General features: G+C 34.4%; 1 long non-coding RNA gene across 1 annotated transcript; it reads left to right on the forward strand.

Annotated features, from left to right (window-relative positions):
- The first annotated feature begins 1,183 nt into the window (after positions 1–1,183).
- Positions 1,184–4,913, forward strand: LOC120330049 (uncharacterized). The gene is made up of 3 exons (XR_013474866.1): positions 1,184–2,497; positions 3,269–3,427; positions 4,455–4,913. It is a non-coding gene; the product is annotated as an uncharacterized LOC120330049 (long non-coding RNA).
- The last annotated feature ends 9,104 nt before the right edge of the window (positions 4,914–14,017 follow it).

Raw genomic sequence — 14,017 nt, forward strand, 5'->3', positions numbered from 1 at the left:
TCTAAACCTTGCCCCATCGAGCTTGTTTGCCTTATTGATTTCTTCTACCATGGCGTTTCGACATTTGGGGCAGTTCATGCCGCGGGCGAGTACGCGATGTTCCCGCAAGAATCCTATACAGTCTCGTACATTTGACAAAACCCCAAGGGCTGCCAGACTCCGGATTTTCATATCGCTGGTTGGTCCGGTACCTATCAATAAAATTCAGAATGTCAATTTCTCGTGTGGTTAAATTCATTTTATATTCTTCTTATCTACTCATCGTTAGTTCATGACGCATGAAATTCATCGTTAATAGCATTATTTATGTATCAGATATTGTCCGTATTCCCTAGACAATTGAATGTATTGTCCGTATTCCCTAGACAATTGAAAGTGTCGGTTAAGTTATTAGCTACGTTGTTTAGTGAACATGCGCCCCGTACGGTACCTATGGCAGATACCGGTAAAAGTTACATATTTATCCCTGGACACCGTAGGTACCGGTAACGACAGAACGAGATGAGGTACGTTACGGTACCGTACTTGGTCTTTTGGCATTTTTTTGTTAAACTTTCTGAGGTTGCCATCTCTTATTTACCAGTATTCGTTATCGAGTACCGGTACCGGTATTGGTCCTTCATCCCTGGATATGATTTTTTATATTTACTTTATTTGTCTAAGTGCAAACATTTCCGCAGCCCAAATCCAACGCGTTGAACGACTTAATCCAGTAATCTGAATAGTTGTACATTTGTGAACCTTCTGTCTGATGAATTTCAACAAATCTAAATACAAATCTCAATTGGCTGAAATCTAAAATATGTTTTAACAATTGCCACAATCAAACTAAAACTAAAATTTGATGTTTTTGGGTAAAAAATAGCTCAAGGATTATTGTTTTCCTTTTTTGTTTTTGTAACGCTTTAAATAAAATTTTGTTTCTAAAGTATAACTTTTTACGCCACACATGCGAGATGCAACATGGCCCGCCAGTCTAGGTGCGCAAAATTTTTGCACGTGGTCCGAGAACCCTGCTCTAGTTCATATTTTCAGCTTTGTTGAGAAATAAATTACTGATTTTTGAATAATATCTATTTTGTTTTAAAATTCAATAGAATTATATTGGGTAATCGTATATATTAATATGATTTATTTTCAGTATGTATGCTTACCCAACCAACCTTAATTAAGTCAGTAAGTGTTATTATATTTCAATTGGAAAGTAGACCACTAGCAAAAAAGATTCGGGCGATTGGGGGGAAGCCCATCTCTGTACAATGACTGCCAAATGTGCATGCAACTGTGCAATGCCCAGCGACTCTAAAAGCATGAAGTATTGTACGACACATCCTTTACAAATATTTGGACATATTTTGTGTAATATCCATTTTTTCCGGTTATTCTAAATAATTATTACCGATTAGATATTCTGTCAAGTGTCAATATTACCATTGTAAGTTTAATGATATACACCATTTTTATAATAGGCCCTATGACTATGGACTGAAAAATTCACCTGCTCCAATTCCCTCTTTCACGCAATCATACACTGTGTTATTTCAAGCATCTCAATGTTTCAATGCGGACAATGCCCGAAACAGCTGTTTTTGTTTTATAGTTTGATAGTAGATCCTTGCATATCTGTGCCATAAAATATTGCACAATAGCTAGATATATCGGTTGAATAATTACCTAGTACAACATCATGTGGTTAATATCGTATTTTCCGGCGAATAAGTCGCTTTTCTAGACCCAAATTTTTGGCCTGATTTTGAGGGGGGGATCTTATTAGGCGAGTATGATCATTTTCATTTTTTTGTCGCCTTATTATTGAATCCGGACAATAAAATACCTTCGGCTATAGCATCCCCCACGTCCTCATCAGGTTAGTTTAAACTTTAAATAAATCGACATTCTCGTGCTGTGAATCTGAAATTTCAATGCTGTGATTATCATATTTGCATTATCATATATGGATTGAATATTACGCTACAAAAAAAAGTCATAGGCTATTTCAACCAATGCGCAAACGCGGCGACCGCTCGAAAGGCATTGCATGGTAATTTGAGATTCCCGATGTTGATGCGATTTTACTACCCTGACTTATTGGCCGGTTATATGCAAAAACCCATTTTTCCAGGCTTAATAAAAACAGGCCTCGTCTCATTCGCCGGGTAGACTTATTCGCCGGAAAATACGGTAATTAATATTAATGAAAAATTTATATTCTGGTAATTAGTATAGGCCATTCGTTCTCGTTTATCATCTGAAAGACAATCATGTACTATATATTGGGTAACACTAACTTGATTTTCAGAGATCAAGCCATGCTCCAATCCAGTCCATGGAAAAATTGTTGGGACAGCGGTAGAAACTTTTATGCTACAAGCTACGGCATCTGCAACTTTCCACTGATTATAGTGTGGACTCGGACATACAGGAATTCATTCAATGTAAAATTATTTGTCTGATTACATTTTGATCCAGAATACATTCAAGGATGAAAAAATGGCTCGTAAGTTGAATACTTTTATAGGCTGATTACATACACTTTACGGCGGTGGTTTCGAAACTTTTTTTTCCGCGACCCCAATTTTTGTAAAATCACAGTCTACAGATACTTGCGACCCCACAACGAGAGAACATTAAAAATCAATTTATTCTATTTAATCATTCTGATGAAAATTGACTGTAAGTTTGCGGGGCGTTGGTGTAACGTGGTTGTACTTAACTGTTTAGTTCAATGGTTCCAAACCTTTTTACCCCAGCGGCCAGCGGGCAAGCAAAATTAATTTAAAAGGGTTCGCTGATCGGTAACACATGCCATCGTATGAAGACCACGATGTAAAAATATCTGAGATTCAGAATATTTGTTTAGTTTTAGTACAATGTTAAAATATTGCAGATTACTCCATAATTAATTCGAAAGCTAAACAGAACATGAAAGTAAAATAGGTGAAAATACCTTTGCTGGGTCTCATCTCATTGAGTGCCTTTTATTTTTTGTCGTTTTGTTTTTGACTGCATAAAGCGCTTCAAATTTATGTATGAAATACAATATGCCCCATATTTTCGCTTCATGTTCAAGGAAGATTATTTAAATGTCTAAATACTATCCGATTGCAATATTAAAATTGTTCACTTTTATACGAATGGGATGTGGACAAAACACATATGTGTATATTTTAGAGTAGATACTCGCGATAATTAACATAGAGCTTTTGCAACGGATGGAAACCTTTTCATTAAATGTATTTTTATAATTGTGCTTATTTGCTCATTCCAGATAAGATATTTGTCAAGTCTCGGAGGTTGCTCCAAGAAAGACTGGATTGGAGAATCATGAGCTCAGTTATAACAAATTTACTCGCCCACTCTTTTAACTGTGCAGGACGCGGTGGATAAGAAGGAGTGAGTGGGACGCCCTTAGTTTCTGCTATTAAAGGTATGTAATATGTTCATCATATTGTACCACCATCTTTCTCTGCTCTACCCTCTTTTATTTTATGAGTATAAGATTATTTTGACTCCAAATCAGCTTAAGATAATTCATAAGGGAAATGAACAAAAATTGATTAAATAGAATCTGACAATCTGGAGTGAAAACAAAACCTTAATTAAGATTGAAGCGTAAAGAATATAAGGATTAGCCAAAAAGATGCCTATCGTGTTCATGAATTGAATTAAGTTACACACACACAACAACAACAGAGATATAATAAAATAAAAACAGGCGAGAAAATTTAGATAAGTTGGGTAGTAAACAAAATGTACTTGCCAGTTGCCACACCATTCATTTTTATCATTATGATTGTCAAATTGAATAATGATTTTGTAAACAGCTGTGAACAGTAAAGAAATTGAATGTAGATTTTGTATACAAAAGTGAACAGTATAGAAAAATATTTATTAAGGAGATATCGCCAAGCTGATTATGGTTAGAGTCAAGTGCCAAATTGCCAATCCAATGTTGCAAGAGTTTGGTGCATAATGGCGAACAGTGGTTTTCGAACTTATTTGTATCATCGCTCCCTTACAGTGCTTTTTACATTATCATCCCCCCTCAGCACAACAGCAAATGATGAAGTTACTAATAAATTTATTGTAAATCAATTAAACAAATAGACTAATCATGGTGCATGATGTTTCTAATAAGATAGATGAATTTCAACAAGGAATATTTGAAGACATTTCAGTCAGATAAAATCTCAAGTCATCATTATTCCCTCCAACAAATATTCCCCTCAAAACATTGTCTACGCCCCCCTTGCGGAATCAAGAATTTCTGTATTTCTCAATTATTATTGTCTTGTCAATGATAGCTTCACTCACACATTTGCGACTGCAGAAACTTGGCTTAAGATTCCTACTCTGAAAATTTGTTGGGATGCAGTCATTCAGACTAGGCTTTGAACTCTGGTGCTGTAATTTGCTAATACTGCAATTGAACACAGAATTTTTATATTTTTCAGCTCTGGATGATCTGGCAACGAACTCCGATTAATTTTATTACATGTATACATATTTGTAAAATAAAGACATTTTGTTATCTTTTGTTTTATATCATATAAATAATGTTAGATTAGTGGGAAATTTCTATGTAGTATAGATCCATACCCTGTCTGTACAACACATCGCCTAACTTGGCCCGACCATATGCCACGATTGTATTACAACGTGCCACCTACGTAGGCCCGGCCATATGTCACGATTGTGTTACAACGTATCGCCCACGTTGGGCCGGCCATATTTCACGATTGTGTTGCAACGTATCGCCTACGTTGGCCCGACCGTTTGCCACGGTTGCTTTACAGCGAAAGGACCGACGTTGGCCCAGCGGCCAAATCTTCGCTGGAACATGGTTGTTCGCCATTATTGGGCCGGTGGTTCGAACAACGTTCGGCCATGGTTGTTCCGACGTAGTTGTGCTATCTGGGGACGTCAAGCAAAGAACGAAGTATTGTCCAATTCTTTTGAAAGAAACCCAGCTGTAAAAATCAAGTTAGGATACGATAGGATTTACATATTTACCCCGGGGAGCAGAAAGCCGATAATACGGCTTAACCATATGGCGACCCACGGCCTCTCGTCCGGTTACCATTCCATATCGTGTATGGGATTAGTTAGGCATTTGTTTTCGGAAGCATTGACTTGGTGGTGGAGGAGTCGTAACCGACCAGCGGTTACGTGAACCACCCCAAGGCGACGAGGAGTCCAGCAATCCTCTCGCTCATAACCATCCCTGCATGGGATTCACACCTGCGAATCCGCGAAGAAAGTTCGTGGTGTTAACAGGACACAAGGAGAAACTCATACTTTAAATTTACAACATAGCTTGAGATACATGCAATGTTGACATAGACTACTGAAACAAGCAAAAACGGAAAAGACACTTGATTGGGAAGTATGATAATAAATCCTTCCATCTCGGTTTAACTATTGCTGTTAACAGTGAAAAAGTACCAAAGCCATTCAATTACTTTTGATTTGATATTATTTTGGAAAATCTTTTCATCGTTATATCAGGACAAAGCAGATAAATCCTGTGTTTTAGTCCACTCTCTGCAAAAACTTCATTAGGGCGCGTTTTAATATCAGTAGCGCATTCCCGATCTAATTGAATTGTCGCATTTTTATTCCAGACTTTTGTTGTAATTAATTCGTAAATACATGTATTTATTTTATCAACTTTTGAGTTAATTTTGAATGTTCACCATTATGCAAATTGAATTCTGAAATTTTACCGTCAAAAAACTAAAAAAGGTTGAGAACCACTAGTCGTAGTTAGCCCGTTAATGACAAGGTCGAAGATAATTTACTCTTTCCTCAATTTAGACAAAACGGGCCAAAGGGCAAGCATTTGCACTTAAGGGGAAACGTGAGTTCAGCAACTAAAAATGGAATTGGATAGCATCGCGCAGATATTACACTGTGTTGCAAAAATATCTCTCGGTTTCCACTCAGCATTTTGGTTAAAACTATTTTGTGACGTAACAATGGAACATTTTCCCGCCACACAACATTATTTCCCCGGGAAACGTTTTTTTTTCCCAGCTTCGACACGTGGCGATCCTTTTCAATCAGTCGGGTGGTTTTCAGTTATGGCGATGATCATTTAGACCAGCTAGTTTTAGCTTGGACTAATTGTCAGTCTGTCGGTTTTATTTGTATTTCTGAAATTTAGGTACCGTATGGTGTATAATTGTATAAATCCATGGTGCCAATATCCTTGGGTTCTGTTAGATTTTCGAAAAAATTTCACCCTTGTCAGACTGTCGGACTGCCGGTTTCAATTTGTATAGTTGATAGTTCTTAATTGTTAATTTCGTATGAACTTTTTTTGTATAGCTTATCATACTACCGTACTATATAAATAACTAAATTGGATAATCAGATAATGGCGAGAGGAAGAGAAATTGTGGAAGAGGTATGTGTATGTCCTCTTGTATAGTCTATGTCTGCGTTTCCCAAACTTTTTCGTCCACGGAACACTTGCACTTTTCATCTCGCCTCGCGGAACACTAAAAATTGAAAAAATAAAATTGATAAAGAAAAACGGTGTAATGTAACCGCTACTCAATCTAGTTGCGAGTTGCCAAATGCGCCGCGACAACTAACAGAATTGTGTTAAACATACCTAAAAAAGGACTGAATATTTTGCATATTGATTATTATGAATGTTTTATTGTTGATTAATTTAAATACTGTGTATATAAATCAATTCATTCATTTTACCATTCTATGTCGTTTACTTTCTATTACATAGTGTTTGCCTCTAATGGAGATAGAAGTACTTGCTGCAGTTTATTTATCTATTGAATAGAGTTTGGCCAAATAAGAAATTATTGTAAAGTAAAACCAGTCAAAGATGAAGGAAGAATAGCGACGGTTATCAAAAATTCCACTACCTCACCCTAATTGGTCCACTTTAGACCGACGGTGACGCAATATTGCCGGTCAGTTGGGCGGCAACTCCACGTTCCATAGATTGCCATGGCGACCATTTTGGACGTATTTTTGATTCTTTTTTCACGGAACACTTCGAAGACGCTCGCGGAACACTAGTGTTCCGCGGAACACAGTTTGGGAAACGCTGATCTATGTCATAGGTTCTCAAAGTGCTTCGTGCGTGAACTCAGGTTGTGTACCGGGTTAGGGATCAGGTTATGCAACATTTTGTTGCGCATACTTCAGGAGTACCTTTAGATTTATGTATGACTTGTATTAACCCTATTAAAAAAAGTTCAGCATTTAAATTAGGTAAATTACTTTTAACTTGCTCAGGAATTTTAATCTGAAAGCTGATTTAGCTATTCGTTTTCATTGATTTATATATTTTTTGATTGTATTATAAAACAGTTTTGGCTGATGATCTTTAATATTTACATGTAAAATTAGAAGTTTTCATCCAGTACATCTGAATTCCGGCCCTGTCTGCCTGTGTCTTTCATTAAAACGACTGCAGAACTCTGGCTGTCAGATCCAGGTTAAAAAAAAATAATAATCAGGATTCTGACTGACTGACTCAAGCTCCTAATTCCAAATAACCAAATTTCGACTGGATAAACTGATAAATAATTTTTTTTATTAGATTACTTTGAAAATTTTTAAAATGGCAAAATGGTAATGGTTAGTCTGTTAGTGCTGCAGTGGCTTTTCAGTTTTGTTCAAAATTTTGACTCACAACCTTTCAAAAATCTGAATTTCTAAATTGTTTCTGACTCCATTGCTGTAAAACAATGTAAAACTTCACAATCATGGTTCAGTGGCTACTAGGTTATTCGCGCGTAATCATTTTTCATTTTTGAAGAAATAGGAATAATAAGTTATCTGCATTTGGAATCGCATTAATGTTTGTGTATTTTGCATGATTTTGAAATATAAAACTTTTTCAGGTGAAGGAAAGGAGAAGGCGGAGGGAAGAGGAGAAGAGAGTTAGAATGAGGAGGTAAATTGATTAAATAAATAGATTACTTGGCTTGGGAATGATGAGACAAATGTTGTCAGATGGTATAAGGAGAGGGTGACAAGTCAAATCACTCTACCAATTTCCCCCCAAAAAACGGTATCCCATTTGATTCTGAAATATCGATGAACAATCTTTGAATATTTGAATGTTTCCATTTTAAAATTCCATTGAAAATTTGTATTCTTCTTAGGGAAAGAAAGAATGTTTTGAAATCACCAGGTATGTTTACTATTATAAATACAAACTTGACTTCAACCATTTTTTGCATTTTATAGCAGTAGCTATTGGAACTATTAAACACAATATTCCAACATATTATATATTTCATTTACGTATGGCTGTATGGATTCAGTGTGGTGTTACCAATTAAACTCTTTACATATTCATAAATGCTGCTATTTGTCAAGTCATTTTATTGGGTTAATCAAGATCAATTGCAGAAATCAGTGCTTGTAAAATAACAATATATTCAAAATTTCTATTGTTTTCCAGTCGTCGTGCATAAAGGAATAAATTTGACAGTAAGTTTTTTTTATTTTTGCATTTATCATAAATGTACAAGTAGCCACTGATATCTAAATATATGTAAGACAGTGCTTCATAAACCTATGTTGTGTCATTTTTTGAAATTTGTGAAGTCTCGCTCCCCACCTCAAAAATAACCAGCTAACTATGAGCTACCAATAACATATAGTAAGGCGAAGTTTGTTCTAGAATCTGTGAACTAACAGCATGAAACTCTTAAACATGCCCCACGCTAAGGATAATAAAAAGACAAGCACAACCGCTTTATGTAATCTCTAAAAAAAGAGAAATGTAAATATCCAATATAAGACATTCAAGATCAAATTTAATAAATATTTTCTATTTCAATTAGCGTCACCCCCCCTAAAAATTGTTTGCACCCGACCTTTTGTAGACCACTGATGTGAGGAGTTACTATGTTTTGAGAAGATCATTATTTTACCCAATTCATTGCAACCCAGGTGAGGTTCAGTGGCTACTGGGTTATTTGTGGAATGAAGAATTGACTATATTGAAAATATTTGATTATATAATTTCCATGTATTTTAGCGACTGTAGGACCAGGATGTTCTGTAACAGTTTTTCATTTTCAAGAGAATAGGAATACCTGATTAATAAGTTATCTGCAGTTAAAATCGCAAAAATGTCTATTTTTGATTGTTTTTAAAATATTGAACAATTTTAGGTGAAAGAGGATGAGAAGGGAGATAGAATGAGGAGGTAAATTGAGTAAATGAATAGATTACTTGGCTTGGGAATAATGAGACAATTGTTGTCAGGTGATATAAGGAGAAGATGTCAAGTCAAATCACTCTCCCAAATTTTCAAAAGAAACAATAACCCATTCTGAAATATCAATGAACAATATTTGAATAACTTTCCATTTTAATATTCCATTGAAAATTTGTATTCTTTTTAGAAAAAAGGGAGGGACATTTGATATAAAGCTTCTAAAGTCACCAGGTATGTTCTTACTATTATTAAAAAAAGCTTGACTTCAACCATTTTTTGCATATCATAGCAGTAGCTAGTGGAATTATTAAACACAATATTCTGACATATTATATATTTCATTTAGGTATGGCTGTATGGATTCAGTGTAGTGATAATTAGTGTTACCAATTGAACTCATCATACATGTTCATAAATGCTGCTATTCGTGAAGTCATTTTTTTAAGTTCATCAAGATCAATTGCACAAATCAGTGCTTGTAAAATTACAATATATTTAAAATTTCTATTGTTTTTCAGTTGTCCTTCTTGAACGAATGAGTTTAACAGTAAGTTTTTTTTTATTGATCTCATTTATCATGAATGTACAGGTAGCCACTGATATCTATCAATATGTAAGGCAGTGCTTCTTAAACTTATCAAGTCGTGCCAGTTTTTAGAATTTGTTAAGTCTCGCGCCCCACCTAAAAAATAACCAGCTAACTATGAGCTACCAATAACAGATAGTAAGGCGAAGTTTGTTCTAGAATCTGGGAACTAACAGCATGAAGTTGAACTCTGAAACATGCCCCACACTAAGGATAATAAAAAGACAAGCACAACAGCTTTATGTAATCTCTAAAAATAGAGAAATGTAATAATCCAATATAAGACGGTCAAGATCAAATTTAACAAATATTTTCTATTTGAATTAGCGTCAACCCCCCTAAAAATTGTTTGCACCCGACCTTTTGTAGACCACTGATGTGAGGAGTTACTATGTTTTGAAAAGATCATTATTTTACCCAATTCATTGCAACCCATGTAAGGTTCAGTGGCTACTGGGTTATTTGTGGAATGAAGAATTGACTATATTGAAAATATTTGATTATATAATTTCCATGTATTTTAGCGACTGTAGGACCGGGATGTTCTGTAACTGTTTTTAATTGTCAAGAGAATAGGAATACCTGAATAATGAGTTATCTGCAGTTAGAATCGCAAAAATGTCTATTTTTGATTGTTTTTAAAATATTGAACAATTTTAGGTGAAAGAGGATGAGAAGGGAGATAGAATGAGGAGGTAAATTGAGTAAATAAATAGATTACTTGGCTTGGGAATGATGAGACAAATGTTGTCAGATGGTATAAGGAGAAGATGTCAAGTCAAATCACTCTCCCAATTTTTCAAAAGAAACAGTAACCTATTCTGAAATATCAATGAACAATATTTGAATAACTTTCCATTTTAAAATTTCATTGAAAATTTGTATTCTTTTTAGGAAAAAGGGAGGGACATTTGATATTAAGCTTCTAAAGTCACCAGGTATGTTTTTACTATTATTAAAAAAAACTTGACTTCAACCATTTTTTGCATATCATAGCAGTAGCTAGTGGAATTATTAAACACAATATTCTGACATATTATATATTTCATTTACGTATGGCTGTATGGATTCAGTGTAGTGATAATTAGTGTTACCAATTGAACTCATCATACATGTTCATAAATGCTGCTATTTGTCAAGTCATTTTTTTAAGTTCATCAAGATCAATTGCAGAAATCAATGCTTGTAAAATTACAATATATGCAAAATTTTTATTGTTTTTCAGTTGTCGCTCTTGAACGAATGAGTTTAACAGTAAGTTTTTTTTATGACTTGCATTTACAATAGATGTACAAGTAGCCACTGATATCTAACAATATGTAAGGCAGTGCTTCTTAAACTTATCAAGTCGTGCCAGTTTTTAGAATTTGTGAAGTCTCGCGCCCCACCTCAAAAATAACCAGCTAACTATGAGCTACCAATAACAGATAGTAAGGCGAAGTTTGTTTTAGAATCTGTGAACTAACAGCATGAAGTTGAACTCTCAAACATGCCCCACGCTAAGGATAATAAAAAGACAAGCACAACAGCTTTATGTAATTTCTAAAAAATAGAGAAATGTAAATATCCAATATAAGGCGGGCAAGATCAAATTTATTAAATATTTTCTAATTTAATTAGCGTCCCATCCCCTAAAAATTGTTTGCACCCGACTTTTTGAAAACCACTGATGTAAGGAGTTACTATGTTTTGAAAATATTGTTATTTCACCCAATTTATTACATCCCGGGTGAGGTGGTGTATATATGACTTGCATCAGAGATGTTGCGATACAAACACTGTTTAACCCAATGCTTTTATAGCAGTATCAACTGATATGCTTTAGTTTTAGTAATCTTGCATGAAACCCACTTGATAAATTCGAATCATTTGCCCAGTTACCACTCTTCAGCAATTTTTTAGATTTTGAATTTATCAAATTGATTACTGACCTGCGAAACCATAGGTCAAATACAGAACTCATAAACTTTATAGAGTTTGGAAAGTTTAATTTCAATTTCTATGTCTATATCAGCACTTGCTATTAGATAAATCCGTGTGGAGGCAATAATAAATTTAGAATCAAATTTTGTTTGATGCATTAAAAGTCGAGTCGTTCGAGTAGCCTAGATTAATGTAGAACATATGCATTCATATGTAGTTTTGAGTTTATTATACTACAAGGTGATGCAATAAATATAACACATCAATTTTCTGATTATTTTTGCACAAAAGAAGAAAACCTATTCGACACTTTCACTGCTGTTTGTGTATGATTATATCTAAATGTATCAGTAGTCTAACATTTGACCAGAGTGTGTACTTGATTTTCAGAACCAAGGCGTGAAGAGACGTGCTGATGAGGTATGTCTGCACTCTGCATAATGGTTTAAGTCTATAAAATGTTTTGAAGCCAAATTTGAAAACAATTTTTTATGAAAAAATAGTTTTGACTCATGATTGTGTGTTCTGAATGTTCTAACCTTTAGTATTTACATGTGGAATAAGGAGGTTTCAGCTGAATACTAATTCCAGGCCTCTGTGTCTCTCAGTCCCAGGTTAAACAAAAAATAAGAATTTGATTCAAAGAATCTGACTCAAGCTCCTAACTTCAAGATAACTAAATTTTGAGCGGATTAACATTTGATGAATGATAACTTTTTATTAGAGTACCGATATGTTGCAAATTTTTGAAATGTTGATAAAATGTTTTTTCAGTTTCGTTCCAAATTTTGACTCACAACTTATGTAGAACATAATAATGTACCTGATCTAGTTTCATGTTTATTTAAGTACCAGGTGACCCAATAAAACAGAACCCATCAATTATTTAATTACTTCTGCGCAAGTAAAGAAAACTTATACAACAATTTAATTTCTGTTTGTGTTTGATTATATCTGAATGATGATTTGTGCAAATGTTATGCTTTCTTTAAAACATTTTTTTGGGAAGGAAGGGGGATCGTCTCACATTTTCCTATTCATCGTGCTTTGAAACCCAATCTAAATGTGAAAAAAGATAAATTGTGTCTTCATCAGTCCGACACAATTTGACCACTCACAATTTTTTGATGTGCAGTTATGAGATTTATATACAATAACGATAAGTATTTTATTATTTTTATTTTAGCTGTCATCTGAATGCAGTGAAATGAAATATACCAAACGTAAGTTTTTGTTTTGTGTTAATGAATTTTATTGTGATTGTGGAAGCATCAATAAATATACCACCTGAAAACATATTGTATGTTTTTGGACAGATATTGCATTTATGACTATTTGAGAATATAGCTTCCACTTTATGTGTCCTAAGAGTCTTGTCGCACACTAACCCAGTATTTTTGTTGATGTCAAACAAAATGATATCCTTATTTTTGTCATGTCATACTTGTATTATAAGCATACATAGACCACCAGTGTAAAGGCATAGAGGAAGCATATGTGTTAGTTAGTCTTCTGCAACCATAGTTACAAAGTTGAAGATTTTATCATTGGTTAAGCATTCAACATTAGACTGAATTCACCTTGTATGTTTTGGAAATTGCGGTTTCAGAAATGTAGCAGTAGTATGATAAGAGCATTTTTTATAATACTGTAAATTGAAACTTTCTAAGTTCTACCTTATCATACAAAGATACAATCTGTGTCAAAACTTGAGACTTGGGAATTTTACATCAGAATACCATAAAACTTCATTACCTTTTTTGACATAATAGGTGCTGCAACAAAAAGGACATACCAAGTGAGTACATACCAAAAAGTACCAAGATAACATAGCGCAAGCAAAATACTTTGTTTCTTATTTTTCACTTATCTAGTTTTTTCCGATATTCTAAATCAGGGGTCGGCAACCTTTTATCGCTCGCGGGCCAAATTAGAGGTTGCAAGTCATTGACACATATTTTTAGAAAGTATAAAACCGAACAGATTCCCAATGAATCACACTTTTTCACACAGATGAGAAGTTAAATTTTGAGCAGCGCGCGAAGACTGACAATTCGAATATTTTCTGCTCCATTAAACCATTTGCACTTAGCATAAACTTTTCTGCCTTTTGTTGCCATTTGGCTAATTATATTTAAATTATAGGCTCATTAAACTCGTAATTGTGAATTATATACTTTTTAGGTTATAATAATATAATTTTGTCTGCACGTGTCCCAAAATAAATTTTGTTACGTAAAGAATATAATTGTCAAAACAGCTGTCCTGTTACTATAATTCAGTGAAGCATCGCGGGCCGG

The sequence above is a fragment of the Styela clava genome, chromosome 3, assembly GCF_964204865.1.
Source record: "Styela clava chromosome 3, kaStyClav1.hap1.2, whole genome shotgun sequence".
NCBI lineage: Eukaryota > Metazoa > Chordata > Ascidiacea > Stolidobranchia > Styelidae > Styela > Styela clava.